The following is a 24128-nucleotide window of genomic DNA, read 5'->3' as shown; positions in this document are numbered from 1 at the left end:
CAGGGTGAGACCGGGATCGCATTGGGATATCCCAGGGTCAGACTGGAATCACACTGGGATATCTCAGGGTCAGACCGGGATCGCACTGGGATATCCCAGGGTCAGACCGGGATCACACTGGGATATCCCAGGGTCAGACCGGGATCGCACTGGGATATCTCAGGGTCAGACTGGGATCACAGTGGGATATCTCAGGGTCAGACCGGGATCACACCGGGATATCTCAGGGTCAGACCAGGATCACACTGGGATATCTCAGGGTCAGACCGGGATCACACCGGGATATCCCAGGGTCAGACCGGGATCGCACTGGGATATCTCAGGGTCAGACCGGGATCGCACTGGGATATCTCAGGGTCAGACCGGGATCGCACCGGGATATCTTAGGGTCAGACCGGGATCACGCTGGGATATCTCAGGGTCAGACCGGGTTCACGCCGAGATATCTCAGGGTCAGACCGGGATCACACTGGGATATCTCAGGGTCAGACTGGGATCACAGTGGGATATCTCAGGGTCAGACCGGGATCGCACCGGGATATCTCAGGGTCAGACCAGGATCACACTGGGATATCTCAGGGTCAGACAGGGATCACACTGGGATATCCCAGGATCACACTGGGATATCCCAGGGTCAGACTGGGATCGCACTGGGATATCCCGGGGTCAGACCGGGATCACACTGGGATATCCCAGGGTCAGACCGGGATCACACTGGGATATCCCAGGGTCAGACCGGGATCGCACTGGGATATCTCAGGGTCAGACCGGGATTGCACTGGGATATCTCAGGGTCAGACCGGGATCGCACTGGGATATCTCAGGGTCAGACCGGGATCACGCTGGGATATCTCAGGGTCAGACCGGGTTCACGCCGAGATATCTCAGGGTCAGACCGGGATCACGCTGGGATATCCCAGGGTCAGACCGGGATCACGCTGGCATATCCCAGGGTCAAACAGGGATATCTCAGGGTCAGACAGGGCTCAGACTGGGATATCTCAGGGTCAGACTGGGATCAGACTGGGATATCCCAGGGTCAGACCGGCATCACACTGGGAAATCGCAGGGTCAGACCGGGTTCACGCCGGGATATCTCAGGGTCAGACCGGGATCACGCTGGGATATCCCAGGGTCAGACCGGGATCACGCTGGCATATCCCAGGGTCAAACAGGGATATCTCAGGGTCAGACAGGGCTCAGACTGGGATATCTCAGGGTCAGACTGGGATCGCTCTGGGATATCCCAGGGTCAGACCGGGATCAGACTAGGATATCCCAGGGTCAGACCGGGATCCGACTAGAATATCCCAGGGTCAGACTGGGATCGGACTGGGATATCTCAGGGTGAGACCGGGATCGCATTGGGATATCCCAGGGTCAGACTGGAATCACACTGGGATATCTCAGGGTCAGACCGGGATCGCACTGGGATATCCCAGGGTCAGACCGGGATCACACTGGGATATCCCAGGGTCAGACCGGGATCGCACTGGGATATCTCAGGGTCAGACTGGGATCACAGTGGGATATCTCAGGGTCAGACCGGGATCACACCGGGATATCTCAGGGTCAGACCAGGATCACACTGGGATATCTCAGGGTCAGACCGGGATCACACCGGGATATCCCAGGGTCAGACCGGGATCGCACTGGGATATCTCAGGGTCAGACCGGGATCGCACTGGGATATCTCAGGGTCAGACCGGGATCGCACCGGGATATCTTAGGGTCAGACCGGGATCACGCTGGGATATCTCAGGGTCAGACCGGGTTCACGCCGAGATATCTCAGGGTCAGACCGGGATCACGCTGGGATATCCCAGGGTCAGACCGGGATCACGCTGGCATATCCCAGGGTCAAACAGGGATATCTCAGGGTCAGACAGGGCTCAGACTGGGATTTCTCAGGGTCAGACTGGGATCAGACTGGGATATCCCAGGGTCAGACCGGGATCACACTGGGAAATCTCAGGGTCAGACCGGGTTCACGCTGGGATATCCCAGGGTCAGACCGGGATCACGCTGGCATATCCCAGGGTCAAACAGGGATATCTCAGGGTCAGACAGGGCTCAGACTGGGATATCTCAGGGTCAGAATGGGATATCCCCGGGTCTGACCGGGATCACACTGGGAAATCTCAGGGTCAGACCGGGATCACACTGGGATATCTCAGGGTCAGACCGGGATCACACTGGGATATCCCATGGTCAGACCGGGATCACACTGGGATATCCCAGGGTCAAACCGGGATCACACTGGGATATCCCAGGGTCAGACCGGGATCAGACTAGGATATCCCAGGGTCAGACTGGGATCGCACTGGGATATCCCAGGGTCAGACCGGGATCAGACTAGGATATCACAGGGTCAGACCGGGATCAGACTAGGATATCCCAGGGTCAGACTGGGATCGGACTGGGATATCTCAGGGTGAGACCGGGATCGCATTGGGATATCCCAGGGTCAGACTGGAATCACACTGGGATATCTCAGGGTCAGACCGGGATCGCACTGGGATATCCCAGGGTCAGACTGGGATCACACTGGGATATCCCAGGGTCAGACCGGGATCACACTGGGATATCTCAGGGTCAGACTGGGATCACAGTGGGATATCTCAGGGTCAGACCGGGATCGCACCGGGATATCTCAGGGTCAGACCAGGATCACACTGGGATATCTCAGGGTCAGACAGGGATCACACTGGGATATCCCAGGATCACACTGGGATATCCCAGGGTCAGACTGGGATCGCACTGGGATATCCCGGGGTCAGACCGGGATCACACTGGGATATCCCAGGGTCAGACCGGGATCACACTGGGATATCCCAGGGTCAGACCGGGATCGCACTGGGATATCTCAGGGTCAGACCGGGATTGCACTGGGATATCTCAGGGTCAGACCGGGATCGCACTGGGATATCTCAGGGTCAGACCGGGATCACGCTGGGATATCTCAGGGTCAGACCGGGTTCACGCCGAGATATCTCAGGGTCAGACCGGGATCACACTGGGATATCCCAGGGTCAGACCGGGATCACGCTGGCATATCCCAGGGTCAAACAGGGATATCTCAGGGTCAGACAGGGCTCAGACTGGGATATCTCAGGGTCAGACTGGGATCAGACTGGGATATCCCAGGGTCAGACCGGCATCACACTGGGAAATCGCAGGGTCAGACCGGGTTCACGCCGGGATATCTCAGGGTCAGACCGGGATCACGCTGGGATATCCCAGGGTCAGACCGGGATCACGCTGGCATATCCCAGGGTCAAACAGGGATATCTCAGGGTCAGACAGGGCTCAGACTGGGATATCTCAGGGTCAGACTGGGATCGCTCTGGGATATCCCAGGGTCAGACCGGGATCAGACTAGGATATCCCAGGGTCAGACCGGGATCCGACTAGAATATCCCAGGGTCAGACTGGGATCGGACTGGGATATCTCAGGGTGAGACCGGGATCGCATTGGGATATCCCAGGGTCAGACTGGAATCACACTGGGATATCTCAGGGTCAGACCGGGATCGCACTGGGATATCCCAGGGTCAGACTGGGATCACACTGGGATATCCCAGGGTCAGACCGGGATCATACTGGGATATCTCAGGGTCAGACTGGGATCACAGTGGGATATCTCAGGGTCAGACCGGGATCACACCGGGATATCTCAGGGTCAGACCAGGATCACACTGGGATATCTCAGGGTCAGACCGGGATCACACCGGGATATCGCAGGGTCAGACCGGGATCGCACTGGGATATCTCAGGGTCAGACCGGGATCGCACTGGGATATCTCAGGGTCAGACCGGGATCGCACCGGGATATCTTAGGGTCAGACCGGGATCACGCTGGGATATCTTAGGGTCAGACCGTGTTCACGCCGGGATATCTCAGGGTCAGACCGGGATCACGCTGGGATATCCCAGGGTCAGACCGGGATCACTCTGGCATATCCCAGGGTCAAACAGGGATATCTCAGGGTCAGACAGGCATCTGACTGGGATATCTCAGGGTCAGACTGGGATCAGACTGGGATATCCCAGGGTCAGACCGGGATCACACTGGGAAATCTCAGGGTCAGACCGGGATCACACTGGAATATCCCAGGGTCAGGCCGGGATCACACTGGGATATCCCAGGGTCAGACCGGGATCACACTGGGATATCCCAGGGTCAAACCGGGATCACACTGGGATATCCCAGGGTCAGACCGGGATCAAACTAGGATATCCCAGGGTCAGACTGGGATCGGACTGGGATATCTCAGGGTCAGACCGGGATCAGACTAGGATATCCCAGGGTCAGACCGGGATCAGACTAGGATATCCCAGGGTCAGACTGGGATCGGACTGGGATATCTCAGGGTCAGACCGGGATCGCATTGGGATATCCCAGGGTCAGGCCGGGATCAGACTAGGATATCCCAGGGTCAGACTGGGATCGGACTGGGATATCTCAGGGTCAGACTGATATCTCAGGATCAGTCCGTGATTACCCTGGGATATCTCAGGGTCAGACCGGGATCACAGTGGGATATCTTAGGGTCAGACCCGGATCAAACTGGGATATCCCAGGGTCAGACTGGGATCAGACAAGGATATCACAGGGTCAAACAGGGATATCTCACGGTCAGACTGGGAGCAGACTGGGATACCCCAGCGTCAGGCTGGGATATCTCAGGGTCAGACGGATATCTCAGGGTCAGTCCGGGATTACCCTGGGACATCTCAGGGTCAGACCGGGATCACAGTGGGATATCTCAGGGTCAGACCCGCATCAAACTGGGATATCCCAGGGTCAGACTGGGATCAGACAAGGATATCACAGGGTCAAAGAGGGATGTCTCACGGTCAGACAGCGATCAGACTGGGATACCCCAGCGTCAGGCTGGGATATCTCAGCGTCAAACCGGGATACCCTGGGGTCAGACCGGTTTGTGTGTTTATGTACATGGATTGTAATCCTGTTTTTGCATTTTTCATAGTCCTCCTTAATCTACTGTTATCTAATATGGAACCACTTCCTCCTCTAGTACTTTCCAATAATCTCACTTTATGCACTAATTTCTTAGTCATAGAATCACAGAGTTATACAGCACAGAAACAGGTCCTTCGGCCCAGCGTGTCCGTGCCAGCCATCAAACACCTATCTATTCCAAAACAAAAACAGAATTACCTGGAAAAACTCAGCAGGTCTGGCAGCATCGGCGGAGAAGAAAAGAGTTGACGTTTCGAGTCATGTTTTTTTGTTTTTATACCTATCTATTCCAATCCCATTTACCAGCACTTGGCTGTAGCCCTGTATGCTATGGTATTTCAAGTGCTCATCTAAATACTTCTTAAATGTTGTGAAGTTTGCTGCTTCTATCACCTCCTCAGGCAGTGTGTTCCAGATTCCCACCACCCTCTGGGTGAAAAATCTTTTCCTCAAATCCACTCTAAACTTCCTGCTCCTTACCTTAAATCTATGCCCCCTGGTTGTTAACACCTCTGCTAAGGGGAAAAGTTGCTTCCAATCTACGCTATCTATGCCCCTTATAATTTTGTACACCTCAGTCAGGTCCCCCCTCAGCCTTCTCTGCTCTCAGGAAAACAACCCCAGCCTATCCAATCTCTCTTCATAGATAAAATGCTGCGGACCGGCAACATCCTGGTGAATCTCCTCTGCACCCTCTCCAGTGCAATCACATCCTGCCTATAATGTGGCGCCCAGAACTGCACACAGTACTCCAGCAGTGGCCTAATTAGCGTTTTATACAGCTCCAACATAACCTCCCTGCTCTTATTATTAAATGCCTCGACTAATAAAGGCAAGTATCCTGTATGCCTTCTTAACCACCTTATCTATCTATGTTACTGCCTTCAGGGGCCTATGGACATGTACACCAAGGCCCCTCTGATCCTCTGTACTTTCTAGGGTCTTACCATTCATTGTGTATTCCCTTGCTGTGTTAGTCCTCCCAAATGCATCACATATGACCATAAGACGTAGGAGCAGAAGTAGGCCATTCGGCCCATCAGGTCTGCTCCGGCATTCAATGAGATCATGGCTGATCTGATAATCCTCAGCTCCACGTTCCTGCCTTTTCCCCAGAACTCTTGATTTTCTTACTGATTAAAAATCTGTCTATCTCAGCCTTGAATTACTTAATGACCCAGCCTCTACAGCCCTCTGCAGTAAAGAATTCCACAGATTCACTACTCTCTGAGAGAAGAAATCCCTCCTCATCTCTGTTTTAAGTGGGTGCCCCCTTACTCTGAGATTATGCCCTCTGGTCCTAGACTCTCCCACCAGGGGAATCAGCCTCTCAGCATCTACCCTGTCAAGCTCTCTAAGAATCTTATATGCTTCAATAAGGTCGCCTCTCATTCTTCTAAACTCCAATGAGTACAGGCCCAACCGACTCAACCTCTCCTCATAAGAAAATCCCTCCAAACACAGGAGCAACCTAATGAACCTTCTCTGGACTGCCTCCAATGCCAGTATATCTTTCCTTAGATAAGGTGACTAAAACTGTTCACAGTATTCTAGGTATCGTCTAACTAGTGCCTTGTATAGTTTTGTCAAGACTTCCCTATTTTTATACTCCATTCCTTTTGAAATAAAGACCAACATTCCATTTGCCTTCCCTATTACCTGCTCAACTTGTATGCTAGCTTTTTGGGATTCATGCACGAGGACTCCCAAATTCCTCTGTGCTACAGCTTTCTGATGTCTTTCTCCTTTTAAATAATATTCAGCTCCTCTATTCTTCCTGCCAAAGTGCATAACCTCGCATTTTTCCACATTATATTCCATCTGCCACATTTTGGCCCACTCACTTAACCTGTCTATATCCCTCTGTAGACTTTTTGTGTCATCCTCACCACTTGCTTTCCTACCTATTTTTGTGTCATCTGCAAACTTGGTGATAGTACATTCATTTCCCTCATCCAAGTCATTAATATATATTGTAAATAATTGTGGCCCCAGCACTGATCCTTGTGGCATCCACTAGTTACAGGTTGCCATCCTGAAAATGGCCCCCGTATCTCAACTCTCTATCATCTATTAGTTAACCAGTCCTCTATCCATGCTAATATACTACCCCCCAACACCATGGGCTCTTATCTTATTAAGTGGCCTTATGTGTGGTACCTTATTGAATGCCTTTTGGAAATCCAAATATATTATATCTACTTGTTCCCCTTTATCTATCCTGCTTGCTACCTCCTCAAAGAATTCAAATACATTTTTCAGGCATGATTTCCCCTTCATGAAGCCATGCTGAATCTGCCTGATTAGATTATGTATTTCTAAATGCTCTACTATTACATCCTTTATAATAGACTCCAACATTTTCCCAATGACTATTTGTGTAGCTACTTCCTTTAATATCCTAGGATGCAACCCATCAGGTCCAAGGGATTTCATGGCCTTTAGTCCCATTATTTTCCCTAGTATTTTTTCTCTAGTGATAGTTATTGTATTTATTTCCTCCCCCAATTTTGCCCCTTGATTATTTAATATTTTTGGAATGCTATTTGTGTTTTCTACCATGAAGACTGATGCAAAGTAGTTATTCAACTCCTCTGCCATTTCCTTGATCCCCGTTATTATTTCCCCAGCCTCATTCTCTAAGGGGCCTATATTTACTTTGTTCACCTTTTTATATATTTAAAGAAGCTCTTACTGTCCGTTTTTATATTACTTGCTAGTTTACCATCAAAGTTTATTTTCTCCCTCTATTATTTTTGGTCAAACTCTGTTGGTTTTTAAAACTTTCCCAATCCTCTGGCTAACCACTAATCTTTGCCACATTGTACACTTTTTCTTTCACTTTGATATTATCCTTAACTTCCTTGGTTAACCATAGTTGGATTATCCCCCTCCTACAATCCTTCTTCCTCACTGGGATATATCTTTGTTGTGAGTCATGAAGTATTTTTAAAATGTCTGCCATTGTTCATCAACCGTCTTTGCTGCTAAACTCATTCCCCAGCCCACTGCAGCCAACTCTGCCCTCATTCCTTTGTAATTAACGTTATTTACGTTTAGCACAGTTGTTTCCGACTCTAGTTTCTCACTCTCAAACTGAATGCTAAATTCCACCACGTTATGGTCACTGTTTACTAGGGAATCTTTTACTCTGAGATAATTTATTAAACCTACTTTGTTACACATTACCAGATCCAAATTCCCTGGTTGGATCCACAACATATTGTTCTAGGAAACTGTCCTGAAAACACTCTATAAATTCTTGCGCATGGCAACCTCTGCCAATTTGATTTTCCAAATCTACATGGAGATCAAAGTCACCCATGATTAACATACAGCCTTGTTTACATGCCCTCATTATTTCCTGATTTATTCTCTGTTCAACAGCATAGCTACTGTTAGAGGGACTAAAGACTACTCCCACTAGTATCTTCTTTCCCTTGTCATTTCTTACCTCCACCCACATGGATTCCACATCTTCCAATCCAAGATCATTTCTTGCTGTCGTACTTATTCCATCTCGTACTAACAAAGCTACCCCACCATACTTTCCTCCCTGCCCGTCCTTTTGAAAAGTCACATACCCCTGAATATTTAGTTCCCAGCTTTGATTTCCTTGTAACCATGTCTCCGTAATAGTGATACCTCACACTTCTCAGGATTCAATTTCATTTGCAACTTCTCTGCCAATCTTACCAGCCCATCTATATCGTCCTGTAATCTAAGGCTTTCCTGCTCACTATTTACGACACCATCAGTACTTGCATCATCTGCAAACTTACTGATCTTGCCTCTTATATTCATGCCTAAATCATTAATGTACACTACAAACATCAAGGGTCCCACACTAATCCCTGTGGTACACCACTCATCACAGGCTTCCAATGGCAAAAACAACCTCTGAGCATCACCCTCCGCCTCCTGCCACTAAGCCAATTTTGGATCCAATTTGCCAAATTGCCCTGGATCCCATGGGGTCTTATCTTCTTGACCATTCTCTCATTCAGGACCTTGTCAAAAGCCTCACCTAGGTCCGTGTAGACTACATCAACTGCACTACCCTCATCTACACAACTAGTCACCTCCTCGAAAAATTCAATCAAATTTTTTAGACATGATCTCCCCCTGACAAAGCCATGCTGACTATCCCTGATTAATCCCAGGCTCTCAAAGTAGAGATTAATCCCTGTCCCTCAGAATTTTTTTCCAGTAGTTTCCCTGCCACTGATGTTAGACTCACTGGCCTGTAATTACCTGGTTTATCCCTACTACCGTTCTTGAATAATGGTACCACATTTGCTGTCTTCCAGTCCTCTGGCACCTCTCCTGTGGCCAGAAAGGATTTGAAATTTAGTGTCAGAGCCCCTGTAATCTCTTCCCTTGGCCTCACGTAGCAGCCTGGGATACATCTCATCTGGGCCTGGGGATTTATCCACTTTTAAGCCTGCTAAAACTGCTAATTTTTCCTCCCTTTCAATGCTGATTTGTTCCGGTCTATCACAGTCCTCCTTCCTGATTTCTACACCTACATCATCCTTCTTATAGTGAATACTGATAAAAAGTAATCATTTAAAACCTTACCTACGTCCTCCAGCTCCACGCACAGATTGTCACTTTGGTCCCTAATGGGCCCCATTCTTTCCCTGGTTATCTTCTTGCCCTTAATATATTTATAAAATGCCTTGGGATTTTCCTTAATCTTGCCCGTCAGTGTTTTCTCATGCCCCCCTCTTCGGTCTCCTAATTACTTTTTTAAGTACCCCGCTATACTTTCTATACTCCTCTAGGACTTCTGCTGTTTTCAACCCTCTGTATCTGCCATAAGCCTCCTTTTTTTCCCTTATCCAATCCTCTATATCACTTGTCATTCAGGGTTCTCTGGACTTGTTGGTCCTACCTTTCACCTTTACAGGAAGATGTTGGCCCTGAACGCTCACTATTTCCTTTTTGAATGACTCCCACTGGTCTTTCCTACAAGTAGCTGTTCCCAGTCCACTTTGGCTAGATCCTGTCTTATCATATTGAAATCAGCCTTCCCCCAATTCAGGACCTTTATTTCCGTTCCATCATTGTCCTTTTCCAAAACTACCTTAAATCTTACAGAGTTATGGTCACTATCCCTGAAATGCTCCCTCACTGACACTTCTACCACTTGCCTGGCTTCATTCTCTAAGATTAGGTCTATAACCACCCCTTCTCTTGTAGGAGTTTCTATATGCTGGCTCAAAAAGCTCTCCTGGATGCATTTTAAGAATTCAACCCCCTCTAATCCTTTTACACTAAGACTATCCCAGTTAATATTGGGGACGTTGAAATCCCCTACTATTATTAGCCTATTATTTTTACACTTCTCTGAGATTTGCCTACATCCCGTTCCTCTATCTCTCCCTGATTGTTTGTAGATCTGTAGTACACTCCCAGCAAAGTGATAGCCCCCTTTTTGTTTTTAAGTTCTGCTTAAATGGCCTCATTTGAGGAACCTTCTAAGATACCATCCATCCTTACTGCAGTAATTGACTCCATGATCAATAGTGCAATGCCACCTCCTCTTTTACACCCCGACCTCCCCCCATCAAGCCTGAAGATTCTATACCCTGGAATATTGAACTGCCAGTCCTGCCCTTCCCTCAACCATGTCTCTGTGATAGCAACAATATCATATTCCCATGTGTTAATCAACACCCTCAATTCATCTGTCTTACTGTAAGACTCCTTGTGTTAAAATAGATGCATTCCAGCCTTGCATTATTCCCTTGTGCCTCAACAGGTCTATATTTGCTCTGTCTTCCAGACTGATTTAGTTTTTCTTCTGTATTTGGCTGTGCATCACCCCTCCTGTACCTCCACTCTGTATCCCATCCCCCTGCCAAATTAGTTTAAACCACCCCACATCCCGCCTAACTGCACTAGCAAACCTGCCTGGAAGGATGTTGGTCCCCTTCCAGTTCAGGTGCAACCTATCCTACTTGTACAGGCTCCACCTTCACCAGAAAACAGACCCAGTGATCCAGGAAATTAAAGCCCTCCATCCTCCACCATCTCTCCAGCCACACATTTATCCTCCTATTCCTATACTCACTAACGCCTGGCACAGGGAGTAATTCAGGGATTATAACCTTTGAGGTCCTACTTTTTAATCTGCTACCTAGCTCCCTAAATTCTTGTTGCGGTACCTGATCCCTCTTTCTACCTATGTCGTTGGTACCAATGTGAACCACAATCTCTAACTGTTTGGCCTCCCCCTACAGAATGCCCTGCAGCCGTTTTGTGACATCCGTGACCCTGGCACTAGGGAGGCAACAGATCATCCTGGAGTCACATCTACGGCCACAGAAAGGCCTGTCTGCACCCCTCCTTTATGCTTTTATTTACTGGTGCCCAATGGACCACCCCCTCCCCTACCAATTTTGTTTAAATCCTTCCCAACCACACTAGTGAATCTTCCCATGAGGACATTGTCCCAGTCCTGTTAAGGTGCAACTCATCCCTTATGAATTGATCCCAGAACTGGTCCCAATGGCCTAAGAATCTGAATCCCTCCTTCCTGCACCATGCATTGATCCTCCCTACCTTCCTATTTCTACTCCGTCTAGCATGTCGCACTGGGAGTAATCCAAAGATCACTACCTTTAAGGTCCTACATCTTAAATTCCTCCCTAGCTCCTGAAAATCTGATCTTAGGACCTCAATACCTGCCCTCTCTATGCCGTTGGCACTCCCTCCACCACCAACGCACAGTAGCAGCAGTGTGTACCATTTACAAGATGCACTGCAGGAACTCACCAAGGCTCCTTAGATAGCACCTTCCAAACCCACGACCATTACCATCTAGAAAGACAATGGCAGCTGATAGATGGGAACACTGCCACCTGGAAGTTCCCCTCCAAGCCACTCACCGTCCTGTCTTGGAAATATATCTCCGTTCCTGCACTGTCGCTGGGTCAAAATCCTGGAACTCTCTTCCTAACAGCACTGTAGGTGTACTTACACCACATGGACTGCAGCGGTTCAAGAAGGCAGCTCACCACCACCTTCTCAAGGGCAATTAGGGATGGGCAAGAAATACTGGCCTAGCTAGCGACACCCACATCACGTGAATGAATAAATAAAAAAAATCTCCTGGATCACCTCCTTCCTCCTGCAGAATATTCTGCACTCCTTCTGTGATGTCCTATATCCTGGCATCTAAGAGGCAACACACTGCGCAGAGCTTACGACAACAATTATAGAAATGCCTCTCTGTCCCCCTCAGTATGGAAGCTCCTGTAGCAGATGGATGTCTACTCTTTGCTGTTCCCTCTTGCACAGCCTCTTGCCCACTGGTGCCCAAAATCTTGGCGAGCAATATTCAGCTTTTGGTCGGGTAGAGGTGGTTAATTTGTGACATGTAACTCCTGTATGTGTTTGGCATGTTCTGTGCCTTGGTGAGAGTTGTGTGTCCTGGACTCATGGCTGCTGTTCTGTCTGATGACTGAGTAGAGAATCTGAATTGAATATACAAAAGTTGTGCAGTTCACCACGTGGAGTGTTTTCAAATCACCATGCTGATGAGTATAGCACCAATAATCCCAATTAAAACAAGTATCAGAAAAATGGAAGGAATTTTAATATCACAAATTTGTAGAGTTTTTTAATTCATCCATGGGATGTGGGCGTCACTGGCTAGGCCAGCATTTATTGCCCATCCCTAATTGCCCTTGATCAGAGGGCATTTCAGAGTTAGACACAATGCTGTGGGTCTGGAGTTACAGGTAGGCCAAACCAGGTAAGGACGGCAGATCTCCTTCCCTAAAGAGTGGAATAGAAAAAGACACAAGATGTAAAGGCAGGCAGGGACATGCTTCCTGTTGTTGGTCGTTCAGTTAATAAGAAGCAGCATTGAAGCTGACAAGGATAGAGCTGTGGGATGAGTGAGGGATCCTTCCCTTGATCACACCACTTGCGTGTAGTGTATTACTGCCTTGGGCTTCCTTGTCTCCCTCTTATTACAAGGCAGAGCCTCCCAGCACATTGCTGCTCACCGGCGTGGGCACTTCTTGGACACTGTCACCAGGAATTTCTCGCAACTCCTTTCGCTGTGCTGTGAAACAGCCATGGAAGTTTCAGTGGTGTAACAGGAGCAGCCCCCAGGAAGTGCCTGGAGTGTGTTATCCCATTTGGATCTTATCGCTTTAAAGGTTGCACTGCAGGATAAGTAAACTTGATCAGTAAGTAGGGATTGGCTGACACTGAGGTTGGGTTTTGATAGCCTGCTGACTTAGGCTGAAAGAAGTGAAGAGTTACACACTTCAGGGATGCCAGGGAGGAATTCGTTCAACTCGCTTCATTTTGGTTTCCACATAGAAACATGGAGAGGATGTGGAGAACAGGAAAGGGTGTGGGGGATGGGTCATTTGGAGTTTGGATCAAACAAATTCGTGAGGTTCTAAGGAACCCTGAGCAAGTATCAATAAAATGGAGAAAGATGTTGCAAAAAGAGTTTGCTTTATTTGTTATCCTGTCTGGGATTATGAGTGCAGCGTCCCCAGATGCACAATCTATTGATGGATTTAAGTTTTATAGAGAGTTGAAGTAAATTCATGTCCTTTTTTCCAGCTCCCCATGTAAATCCCCCTCAGAGGCACAAGCCCATTGTTTGTTTACATAAAAACTTGGACGACATTAACCCAAGGTCAGTGGTATCTATGGAGTAGCTGTGAAAGCCAGTCACCATGCTGTCGTTGAGCAGACACACTTCCCATTACCCCAGCGGTTAAATCATCCTACCACAGTCACCGTATTTTTTGTCAAATACACCTTCACCCACGTTGATTTCACCTTTTACTGAACTGTCAAACATAGTGTTCCTGTAATGGGATATCCTGTACATAGCAAGATCTTGTTGGACTCAGTCCAAATGAAAGTCTGAGACAATCTAAGTGTGGTTGCCCTGTGTTGCTAATGTTTGCCAGTAAGATACTTCTCTTGTAACGTGCCATGGATGAACTGTCAAACTGCTTTCTTTTTGTACATACTTGACGTGTTTTAATCCCCCCATGACCTTGCCCCTCCTCCACTCTACTACTACCCCAAACTCTTTATTTCTCGGACTTTGACCTTATGCCCTTCTGCACTTCAACATTGAGAGTCATGCCTTCAGCTGAGTAAGCACCACACTGTGGTCTTGTCTAAACTATGCATCTCTCTCTCTCTCCCTCCTAAGACCCTCTTCATAACCCATTACTTTGACCAATCAGTCACATGTCCTAATATCCCCTTTGCCTTGGTGCTCATTTTTTCCTTATTGTCTATGAAGCATTTTGGAATGCTTATCCATGTCAAAGATGTTTGAATGTAAGTTGTTCTGAGGTGGCTGGTTTCTTTGAATTCATGTCCACCATTTAGGACTGAGTTGACCTTTGACCTCAGTGAGCAGGGGCCTGAGATGGTCAATTGTGACATGATAGCAGCTGTGGACCCAGGCCTGAACATGTCTCTTCACATGGGTAGCTACAGGAAGGATATCTGTGCTTGTTCCTTGCCTGGCACTGCCATGTGGGCACAGCCTCACGTCACAGTGACTTGCATGACAGCAGCCCCAGTGGCTGAGATTGCAGAGGCCTCTACCTATAGCACTGGTCACATGAGCATTGAGCTTTTCCACTAATGGAATTGTTTGTATTGGTGGTGTGGAGGGAGTGGTACCGGTGAGAGAGGGGTCAACAATTGAGAGAGAGAGGGAAAGAGTTAAAGTTTCTGCAGAGTGTACCACACTGGGAATGGGCAGAATGCTGCAAATCACACTGGGGAGATGTGAGGGGACTTTTGTACATCAGCTTGTTGGAAGGCTGCTACTTGGTGAGGATATCAGCCAGACAAGTGTTGTCACCTTCTCCCACATAACCTGGAGCCACCCATCTTGGTACTTGGTGAATCTTGGTCCTCTGGTTTCACTCGCAGTGATAGTATTTTCTGCTGCCTGATTGAGAAGTAGGGGTCCCTGCTGTAGGACCTAGTACTTAACAATATGTCTGTGCGTTAATGACCCTGCACAAATTCCCTTTGCTGACAAGAACAGCTGCGCTCTTTAAACTGCAGCAGCTGGCAATGCTGCACTCCCATTTTAAGCAACAAAATAGCAGTGAGTTTGGGTCACAAACCTAGTTCAGTCATTGCTCCATGTTACTCTCTTTGAAGTCACCGGCCCCTGACCTGATTTTATCAGTATCCTGCCAGGCTGGACAGTTAAAATGAGCCCTAATGACCAGTGTTAGTTATCTTGGAGTTAGCTGGAAAATGATAATGGGGTATAGCTTGTTCATATCATTACTGGCTGTAGTAGAAATCTCAAAATAAAATAGATAACTGATTGAGGCCTTAGGACAATGTTATCAAAGATCTAGATTCTGAATGGTCCAAATTAATTAAGCAAAGTGTTGACTGTGGTGAAAGGATCAGGTTGTAGCATCACAGAGTCATAAAATCATTTATGACACAGAAGAAGGCCATTTGGCTCATCAAATTTGTGCCCACTGGTGCCAGCTTACAAAGGGAAGTCAGAGAAGCATTTCACCCAAAGGGCAATAACAGCTGTGGAGCAGGGTACAAGGGAGAGACATTGAAGAGGTCAGTGGACAGGGGTGCAAGAGGCAATTCAAAGTGTTTGTGGAGAGATGGGATGGAGGGACACTGAGGAAGTGGGTAGATTAATCAATGAAAAAAAGCTCAAGACTGTTGACCCAGGTATCATTTCCTGTTGCTGACAGCTCTGGTGTTCTTACATGTGTCACATGGTCAGAGTGAACAGCAGTCTGTAAGAGTGAGCCGTACTGTTGGACAGCTCGTGTATCGCTGCTGATTTCACAGAGTTACATTTGGACTGCCCCAGTATTTATTATTTTTCAGCAGCAGCTGCACTTTTTCAGAGAACAGTCAGCTTTTCAGAAGACTTCTTTTGATATACTGAGTTATGTGCTTGCTGCTCCTTAATCATTTTCTATTCTCCAACACCTCTCTGTAGATTGTAACAATTCTCTTCCTGTTTCAGTCATGTAGGAGCTTGCTTTGCTGCCCACTTCCTGTGGCTCTCCTGTGAGATTTTCACATTTTGTGGGTGCCTCAGGGTAGATGTTACTCATCTTTTCAGTTCCTCTCCCTCCCCCTCATTGATCTTACTGGGCTCTGTTCGCCAGCTGTCTGGACCCTGTCTCATTTAGATGCTTTGGCTACTTAGCTACACGTTCAGCCAGTGCTCGACTTAATTTATTTGCTGATTATTTTGTTTTGTGTTCGAGCAGGCTGGCAGTAACTGACATGCCTTGTTCTGAAAAAGAGTCAAATCGGACTCGAAACATTAACTGTTTCTCTCTCCACAGATGCTGCTAGACCTGCTGAGTTTTTCCAGCATTTTCTGTTTTTATTTCAGATTTTCAACATCCGTGGTATTTTGCTTTTATTATTCTGCCCGAACTATCACTGTTCTATACTCAGTGATCTGGGATCACCCATTTCCACCCTTCTCTTACCATCACCTGATCCATCTCTGATACTTCCCTTCCCTTCTTCGAAATCTCTGTCTCTATTCCTGGGGATAGGCTACCAACTAATATTCATTATAAACCCACTGACTCACAGCTACCTCGACCATATCCTTTCCCCTGCATGGATTCCATTCCATTCTCCCAGTTTCTCCATCTCCATTGCTCTTGTTCCAATCATTTCTCAACCAAGGATCTCTCCCCCCACCACTCCCCGCACTGTGGGTGACAGGCCCTCGACCATGTCCAGCCCATTTCCTGCTCTGCTGCTCTCAATCCTGCCCCCTCGCTCCCAGAACCATGATAGAGTTCCTCTGGTCCTCACCTTCCACTCCACTAACCTCTGCAGTCAACTGCATTTTACTGCCATTTCTGCCACCTCCAGCATGATGCCAGCACCAAACACATCTCCCCTTCCCTGCTGAAGGGACCATTCCCTCCGTGACACCCTGGTCCACTCCTCAGTCACCCCCAACACCCCATCCTCTTACCAAGGCACCTTCCCATGCAACTACAGGAGGTGTAACACCTGCCCTTTTAGCTCATGTCTCTTCATCATCCAAGGTCCCAAACACTCCTTCCAGTTGAAGCAGTGATTCACATGTACTGATTTCAATCTAGTCGACTGTATTCGCTGCACACAATATGGTCCCCTCTACAATGGGGAGACCAAACGCTGATTGGGTGACCATTTTGTGGAACACCCTGTTCAGTCTATAAACATGACTCTGATCTTTCTGTGGCCTGCCATTTCAATTCCCCAACCTACTCTCACGTTGACATCTCTGTTCCTACATACAAATGTATGAACATATGAATTAGGAGCCACTCAGCCCCTTGAGCCTGCTCTGCCATTCAATAAGATCATGGCTGATCTGAATGTAACCTCAACCCCACATTTCTACCTACCCTTGATAACCTTTCACCCCCTTGTTAATCAAGAATCTAGCTCTGCCTTAAAAATATTCAAAGACTCTGCTTCTATCACCTTTGGAGAAAGAGTTCAAAAATTCATGACCCTCTGAGAGAAAAAAATTCTCATCTCTGTCTTAAATGAGTGACCCCTTATTTTTAAACAGTTACCCCTAGTTCTAGATTTTCCCACAAGAGGAAACATCCTCCCCACATCCACCCTGTCAAGTCCCCTCAGGACCTTAAAGGTTTCGATCAAGTTGCTTCTTACTCTTGTAAACTCCAGCAGATACAAGCCTAACCTGTCCAACCTTTCCTCATAAGACAACCCACCCATTCCTGGTATTAGTCCAATAAACCTCCTCTGAACAGCTTCTAATGCACTTACATCTTTCTTTAAATAAGGAGACCAATACTATACACAGTACTCCAGATGTACTGTCTCACCAGTGCCCTGTACAACTGAAACATAACCTCACTACTTCTGTATTCAATTCCCCTCACAATAAATGATAACATTCTATTAGTTTTCCTAATTACCACTGTACATGCATATTAGCCTTTTGTGCTTCACGCACTAGGACATCCCGATCTCTCTGAATCTCAGAGCTCTGCAATCTCACACCATTTAGATAAAAAGCTTCCTTTTTATTCTTTCTGCCAAATGGATAATTTCACATTTGCCCCATTTGCCAGATCTTTGTCCACTTACTTGACCCATCCATATCCCTTTGTAGCCTCTTTATGTCCTCTTCACAATTTACTTTCCTTGACCTGCTGCAATGTTGCAATGAAGCTCAACGTAAGCTCGAGGAACGTCATCTCCATCTTTCGATGAGGCACTTCACAGCCTTCCAAGATGAGCATCCAGTTCAACAAATTTCAGACCGTAAACTCTGCCCCCCTATTTTGTTTCCTTTTCAGGAGTTGCATATTTGCTTAACCTCTCTGTATCTCATTGTAGCCTTTTAAAAAATCTATTGGCTCTTTCATGGGATGTGTGTGTCGCAGGCAAGGGCAGCATTTGTTGCCCATCCCTAATTGCCCTTGAATTTGATGTAACTCTGTTCCCTGCCCCCAGCACTGGCCTAACTCTGTTCCCTGCCCCCAGCACTGGCCTAACTCTGTTCCCTGCCCCTAGCACTGGCCTAACACTGTTCCCTGCCCCCAGCACTGGTCTAAATCTGTTCCCTGCCCCCAGCACTGGTCTAGCTCTGTTCCCTGCCCCCAGCACTGGTCTAAATCTGTTCCCTGCCCCCAGCACTGGCCTAACTCTGTTCCCTGCCCCCAGCACTGGTCTAAATCTGTTCCCTGCCCCCAGCACTAGTCTAGCTCTGTTCCCTGCCCCCAGCAATGGTCTAACCTTTCATCAATGTCACCGGCACTGGCCTAACTCTGTTCCCTACCCCAAGCACTGACCTAACTCTGTTCCCTGCCCCCAGCACTGGCCTAACTCTGTTCCCTGCCCCCACTACTGGTCTAACTCTGATCCATATCCCCAGCACTGGTCGAACTCTATTCCCTGCACCCAGCACTGGTCTGACTCTGATCCCTTCCCCAGCGCTCGTCCAACTCTTGATCAATGTCCCCAGCACTGGTCTAACTCTGATCGCTAGCTCCCAGGTCTGGTCTAGCTCTGATCCCTGCTCCCAGCATTGGCCTAACTCTGTTCCTTGCCCCAGCACTGGCCTAACTCTGATCGTTGTTCCCCAGCACAGTTCTAAATCTGTTGCTGGCTCCCAGGTCTGGTCTAGCTCTGATCCCTGCTCCCAGCACTGGCCTAAATCTGGTCCCTGCCCCCAGTACTAGTCTAACACTGTTCCTTGCCCCCAGGATTGGTCTAATCCTGATCCATGTACCCACCACTGGCCTAACTCTGATCCCAGGCCCCCAGCACTGATGTAACTCTGTTCCCTTCCCCCAGCATTGGCCTAACTCTGTTCCCTGCCCCCAGCACTGGTCTAACTTTTCATCAATGTCACCAGCACTGGCCTAACTCTGTTCCCTGCCCCCAGCACTGACGAAACTCTGTTCCCTGCCCCCACACTGGCCTAACTTTGTTCTGTGCCCCCAGTACTGGTCTAACTCTGATCCATGTCCCCAGCGCTGGTCAAACTCTGTTCCCTGCACCCAGCACTGGTCTGACTCTGATCCCTTCCCCAGCACTGGTCTGACTCTTGATCAATGTCCCCAGCACTGGTCTAACTCTGATCGCTGTTCCCCAGCACTGTTCTAAATCTGTTGCTGGCTCCCAAGTCTGGTCTAGCTCTGCTCCCTGCTCCCAGCGCTGTCCTAACTCTGTTCCCTGCCCCCAGTACTAGTCTAACAGTGCCCCCAGGATTGGTCTAACCCTGATCCATGTCCCCAGCACTGGTCGAATTCTGTTTCCTGAACCCAGCACTGGACTGACTCAGATCCCTACCCCCAACACTGGTCTAACCCTGTTCCCTGTCCCCAGCACTAGTCTAACTCTTGATCAAAGTCCCCAGAACTGCTCTAACTCTGATCCCTGTTCCCCAGCACTGTTCTAAATATGTTGCTGGCTCCCAGGTCTGGTCTAGCTCTGATCCCTGCTTCCGGCACTGACCTAACTATGTTCCCTGCACCCAGCACCGGTCTGACTCTGATCCCTTTCCCAGCACTGGTCTCACTCTGTTCCCTGCCCTCAGTACTGGTCTAACAGTGTAGCCTGCCCACAGCACAGGTCTAACTCTGATCCCTGCCCCAGCACTGGACTGACTCAAATCACTTCCCCCATCACTGGTCTAACTCTGTGCCCTGCATCCAGCAATGGCCTAACTCTGTTCCCTGCCCCCAGCACTGTCCTAACTCTGTTCCCTGCCCCCAGCACTGGACTAACTCTGTTCCCTCCCAGGCACTGGTCTAACTCTGCTACTGGCTCCCAGCACTGGTCTAACTCTGGACAAGGCACCCATACTTGGTCTAACTCTGTCTCCGGCACCTATCACTGGACTATATTCCATTCCCCAAGATTGGTCTAACTGATCCTTTCCCTAGCATTGGCCAAATCTGTTCCCTGCACCCAGCACTGGACTGACTCAGTTCCCTTCCCTAGCATTGGTCTAAATCTGTTCACTGCCCCCAGCACTAGTCGAGCTCTGTTCCCTGCACCCAGCACTGTTCGAACTCTGTTCCCTGCGCCCAGCACTGGTCTAACTCTGGACAAGGCTCCCATACTTGGTCTAACTCTGTCTCCGGAAGCTATCACTGGACTATATTCCATTCCCCAAGATTGGTCTAAATGATCCCTTTCCCAGCACTGGTCTAACTCTGTTCCCTGCCCCCAGTACTGGTCTAACAGTGTAGCCTGCCCCCAGGACTGGCGTAACTCTGTTCCCTGCAACCAGCACCGATGTAACTCTGCTCCCTGCCGCCAGCACTGGTCTAAATCTGTTCCCTGCCCCCAGCACTGGTTTAGCTCTTTCCCTGCCCCCAGTAATGGTCTACATCTTCATCAATGTCACCAGCACTGGACTAACTCTGTTCCCTGCCCCCAGCACTGATGTAACTCTGTTCCCTGCACCCAGCACTGGCCTAACTCTGTTCCCTGCCCCAGCACAGTTCTAAATATTCTGCTGGCTCCCAGGTCTGGTCTAGCTCTGTTCACTTCTCTCAGCAATGGTCTAACTCTGTTCGCTGCCCCCAGTACTGGTCTAACACTGATCCATGTCCCCAGCACTGGTCAAACTCTGTTCCTTGCACCCAGCACCGGTCTGACTCTGAACCCTTTCCCAGCATTGTTCTAACTCTTGATCAATAACCCCGGCACTGGTCTAACACGGAACGCTGTTTTCGAGCACTTTTCTAAATCTGTTGCTGGCTCCCAGGTCTGGTCTAGCTCTGATCCCTGCCCCAGCACAATTCTAAATCTGTTGCTGGCTCCCAGGTCTGGCCTAACTCTGATCCCTGCCCCAGCACAGTTCTAAATCTGTTGCTGGCTCCCAGGTCTGGTCTAACTCTGTTCTCTGCCCCCAGCACTGGTCTAACTCTGATCCATGTCCCTAGCTCCGGTCGAACACTGTTTCCTGCCCCCACCACTGGTCTAACTCTGTGCGCTGCATCCAGTACTAGCCTAACTCTGTTCTCTGCCCCCAACAGTAACGTTACTCACAGAGATAAAAACAAAAAAACTGCGAATGCTGGAAATCCAAAACAAAAACAAAATTACCTGGAAAACCTCAGCAGGTCTGGCAGCATCGGCGGAGAAGAAAAGAGTTGACGTTTCGAGTCCTCATGACCCTTCGACAGAACTTGAGTTCGAGTCCAAGAAAGCTTATATTTCAACTCTTTCTTAGACTCGAACTCAAGTTCTGTCGAAGGGTCATGTGGACTCAAAACGTCAACTCTTTTCTTCTCCGCCGATGCTGCCAGACCTGCTGAGTTTTTCCAGGTAATTATGTTTTTGTTTTTTTTTTAACGTAACTCTGTTCCCTGCCCCAGCACTGATGTAACTCTGTTCCCTGCCCCCAGCACTGATGTAACTCTGTTCCCTGCCCCCAGCACTGATGTAACTCTGTTCCCTGCCCCCAGCACTGATGTAACTCTGTTCCCTGCCCCAGAACTGTTCTAAATCTGTTGCTGGCTCCCAGGTCTGGTCTAGCTCTGTTCCCTTCTCCCAGCACTGGCCTAACCCTGTTCCCTGCCCCCAGCACTGATGTAACTCTGTTCCCTGCCCCCAGCACTGATATAACACTATTCCCTGCCCCCAGCACTGGACTAACTCTGATCCATGTCCCCAGCACTGGTCGAACTCTGTTTCCTGCCCCTAGCACTGGTCTAACTCTGTGCTCTGCATCCAGTACTGGCCTAACTCTGTTCTCTGCCCCCAGCTCTGATGTAACTCTGTTCCCTGCCCCAATACAGTTCTAAATCTGTTGCTGGCTCCCAGGTCTGGTCTAACTCTGATCCATGTCCCTAGCTCTGGTCGAACTCTGTTTCCTGCCCCTAGCACTGGTCTAACTCTGTGCCCTGCATCCAGTACTGGCCTAACTCTGTTCTCTGCCCCCAGCACTGATGTAACTCTGTTCCCTGCCCCCAGCACTGATGTAACTCTGTTCCCTGCCCTCATCACTGGCCTAACTCTGATCCCTGTTCCTCAGCACTGTTCTAAATATGTTGCTGGCTCCCAGGTCGGGTCTAGCCCTGTTCCCTTCTCCCAGCAGTGGGCTAACTCTGTTCCCTGCCCCTAGTACTGGTCTAACTCTGATCTATGTCCCCAGCACTGGTCGAACTCTGTTCCTTGCACCCAACACTGGTCTAAATCTTGATCAATAACCCCAGCACTAGTCTAAGTCGGAACGCTGTTTTCCAGCACTTTTCTAAATCTGTTGCTGGCTCCCAGGTCTGGTCTGGCTCTGATCCCTTCACCCGGCACTGGCCTAACTCTGTTCCCTGTACCCAGCACTGGTCTCACTCTGTTGCCTGCCCCCAGTACTGGTCTAACAGTGTAGCCTTCCCCCAGCATGGGTCTAACTCTGATCCCTGCCCCAGCACTGGACTAACTCTGTTCCCTGCCCCAGCACTGTTCTAAATCTGTTGCTGGCTCCCAGGTCTGGTCTAGCTCTGTTCCCTTCTCCCAGCACTGGCCTAACCCTGTTCCCTGCCCCCAGCACTGATGTAACTCTGTTCCCTGCCCCCAGCACTGATGTAACACTATTCCCTGCCCCCAGCACTGGACTAACTCTGATCCATGTTTCCAGCACTGGTCGAACTCTGTTTCCTGCCCCTAGCACTGGTCTAACTCTGTGCTCTGCATCCAGTACTGGCCTAACTCTGTTCTCTGCCCCCAGCTCTGATGTAACTCTGTTCCCTGCCCCAATACAGTTCTAAATCTGTTGCTGGCTCCCAGGTCTGGTCTAACTCTGATCCATGTCCCTAGCTCTGGTCGAACTCTGTTTCCTGCCCCTAGCACTGGTCTAACTCTGTGCCCTGCATCCAGTACTGGCCTAACTCTGTTCTCTGCCCCCAGCACTGATGTAACTCTGTTCCCTGCCCCCAGCACTGATGTAACTCTGTTCCCTGCCCTCATCACTGGCCTAACTCTGATCCCTGTTCCTCAGCACTGTTCTAAATATGTTGCTGGCTCCCAGGTCGGGTCTAGCCCTGTTCCCTTCTCCCAGCAGTGGGCTAACTCTGTTCCCTGCCCCTAGTACTGGTCTAACTCTGATCTATGTCCCCAGCACTGGTCGAACTCTGTTCCTTGCACCCAACACTGGTCTAACTCTTGATCAATAACCCCAGCACTAGTCTAAGTCGGAACGCTGTTTTCCAGCACTTTTCTAAATCTGTTGCTGGCTCTCAGGTCTGGTCTAGCTCTGATCCCTTCTCCCGGCACTGGCCTAACTCTGTTCCCTGTACCCAGCACTGGTCTCACTCTGTTGCCTGCCCCCAGTACTGGTCTAACAGTGTAGCCTTCCCCCAGCATGGGTCTAACTCTGATCCCTGCCCCAGCACTGGACTGACTCAGATCCGTTCCCCCAGCACTGGTCTAACTCTGTGCCCTGCATCCAGCACTGGCCTAACTCTGTTCCCTGCCCCCTGCACTTATGTAACTCTGTTCCCTGCCCCCAGCACTGGCCTAACTCTGTTCTCTGCCCCCAGCACTGCTGTAACTCTGCTCCCTTTTCATCACTGGCCTATGTTTGTTCCCTGCCCCCAGCACTGGTCTAACTCTTGATCAAAGTCCCCGGTAC

At 49.0% G+C, this 24128-nt stretch overlaps 1 protein-coding gene across 2 annotated transcripts in view; it reads left to right on the top strand.

Annotated features, from left to right (window-relative positions):
• cd82b (CD82 molecule b) overlaps nt 1-24128 on the top strand; it is an 865856-nt gene that overhangs the window by 8114 nt on the left and 833614 nt on the right. The window contains exon 2 of one of the 2 annotated variants that reach the window (XM_041196577.1): nt 13583-13658. The exons of the other annotated variant lie outside the window; for it this stretch is intronic. The gene's annotated coding sequence lies outside the window, so the exon portion shown is untranslated. The remainder of the gene's footprint in view (nt 1-13582; nt 13659-24128) is intronic. 2 annotated transcript variants of the gene reach the window in all.

The sequence above is a fragment of the Carcharodon carcharias genome, chromosome 10, assembly GCF_017639515.1.
Source record: "Carcharodon carcharias isolate sCarCar2 chromosome 10, sCarCar2.pri, whole genome shotgun sequence".
In the NCBI taxonomy this organism is placed as follows: Eukaryota; Metazoa; Chordata; class Chondrichthyes; order Lamniformes; family Lamnidae; genus Carcharodon; species Carcharodon carcharias.
This window is presented reverse-complemented; position numbering and strand designations above follow the sequence as displayed.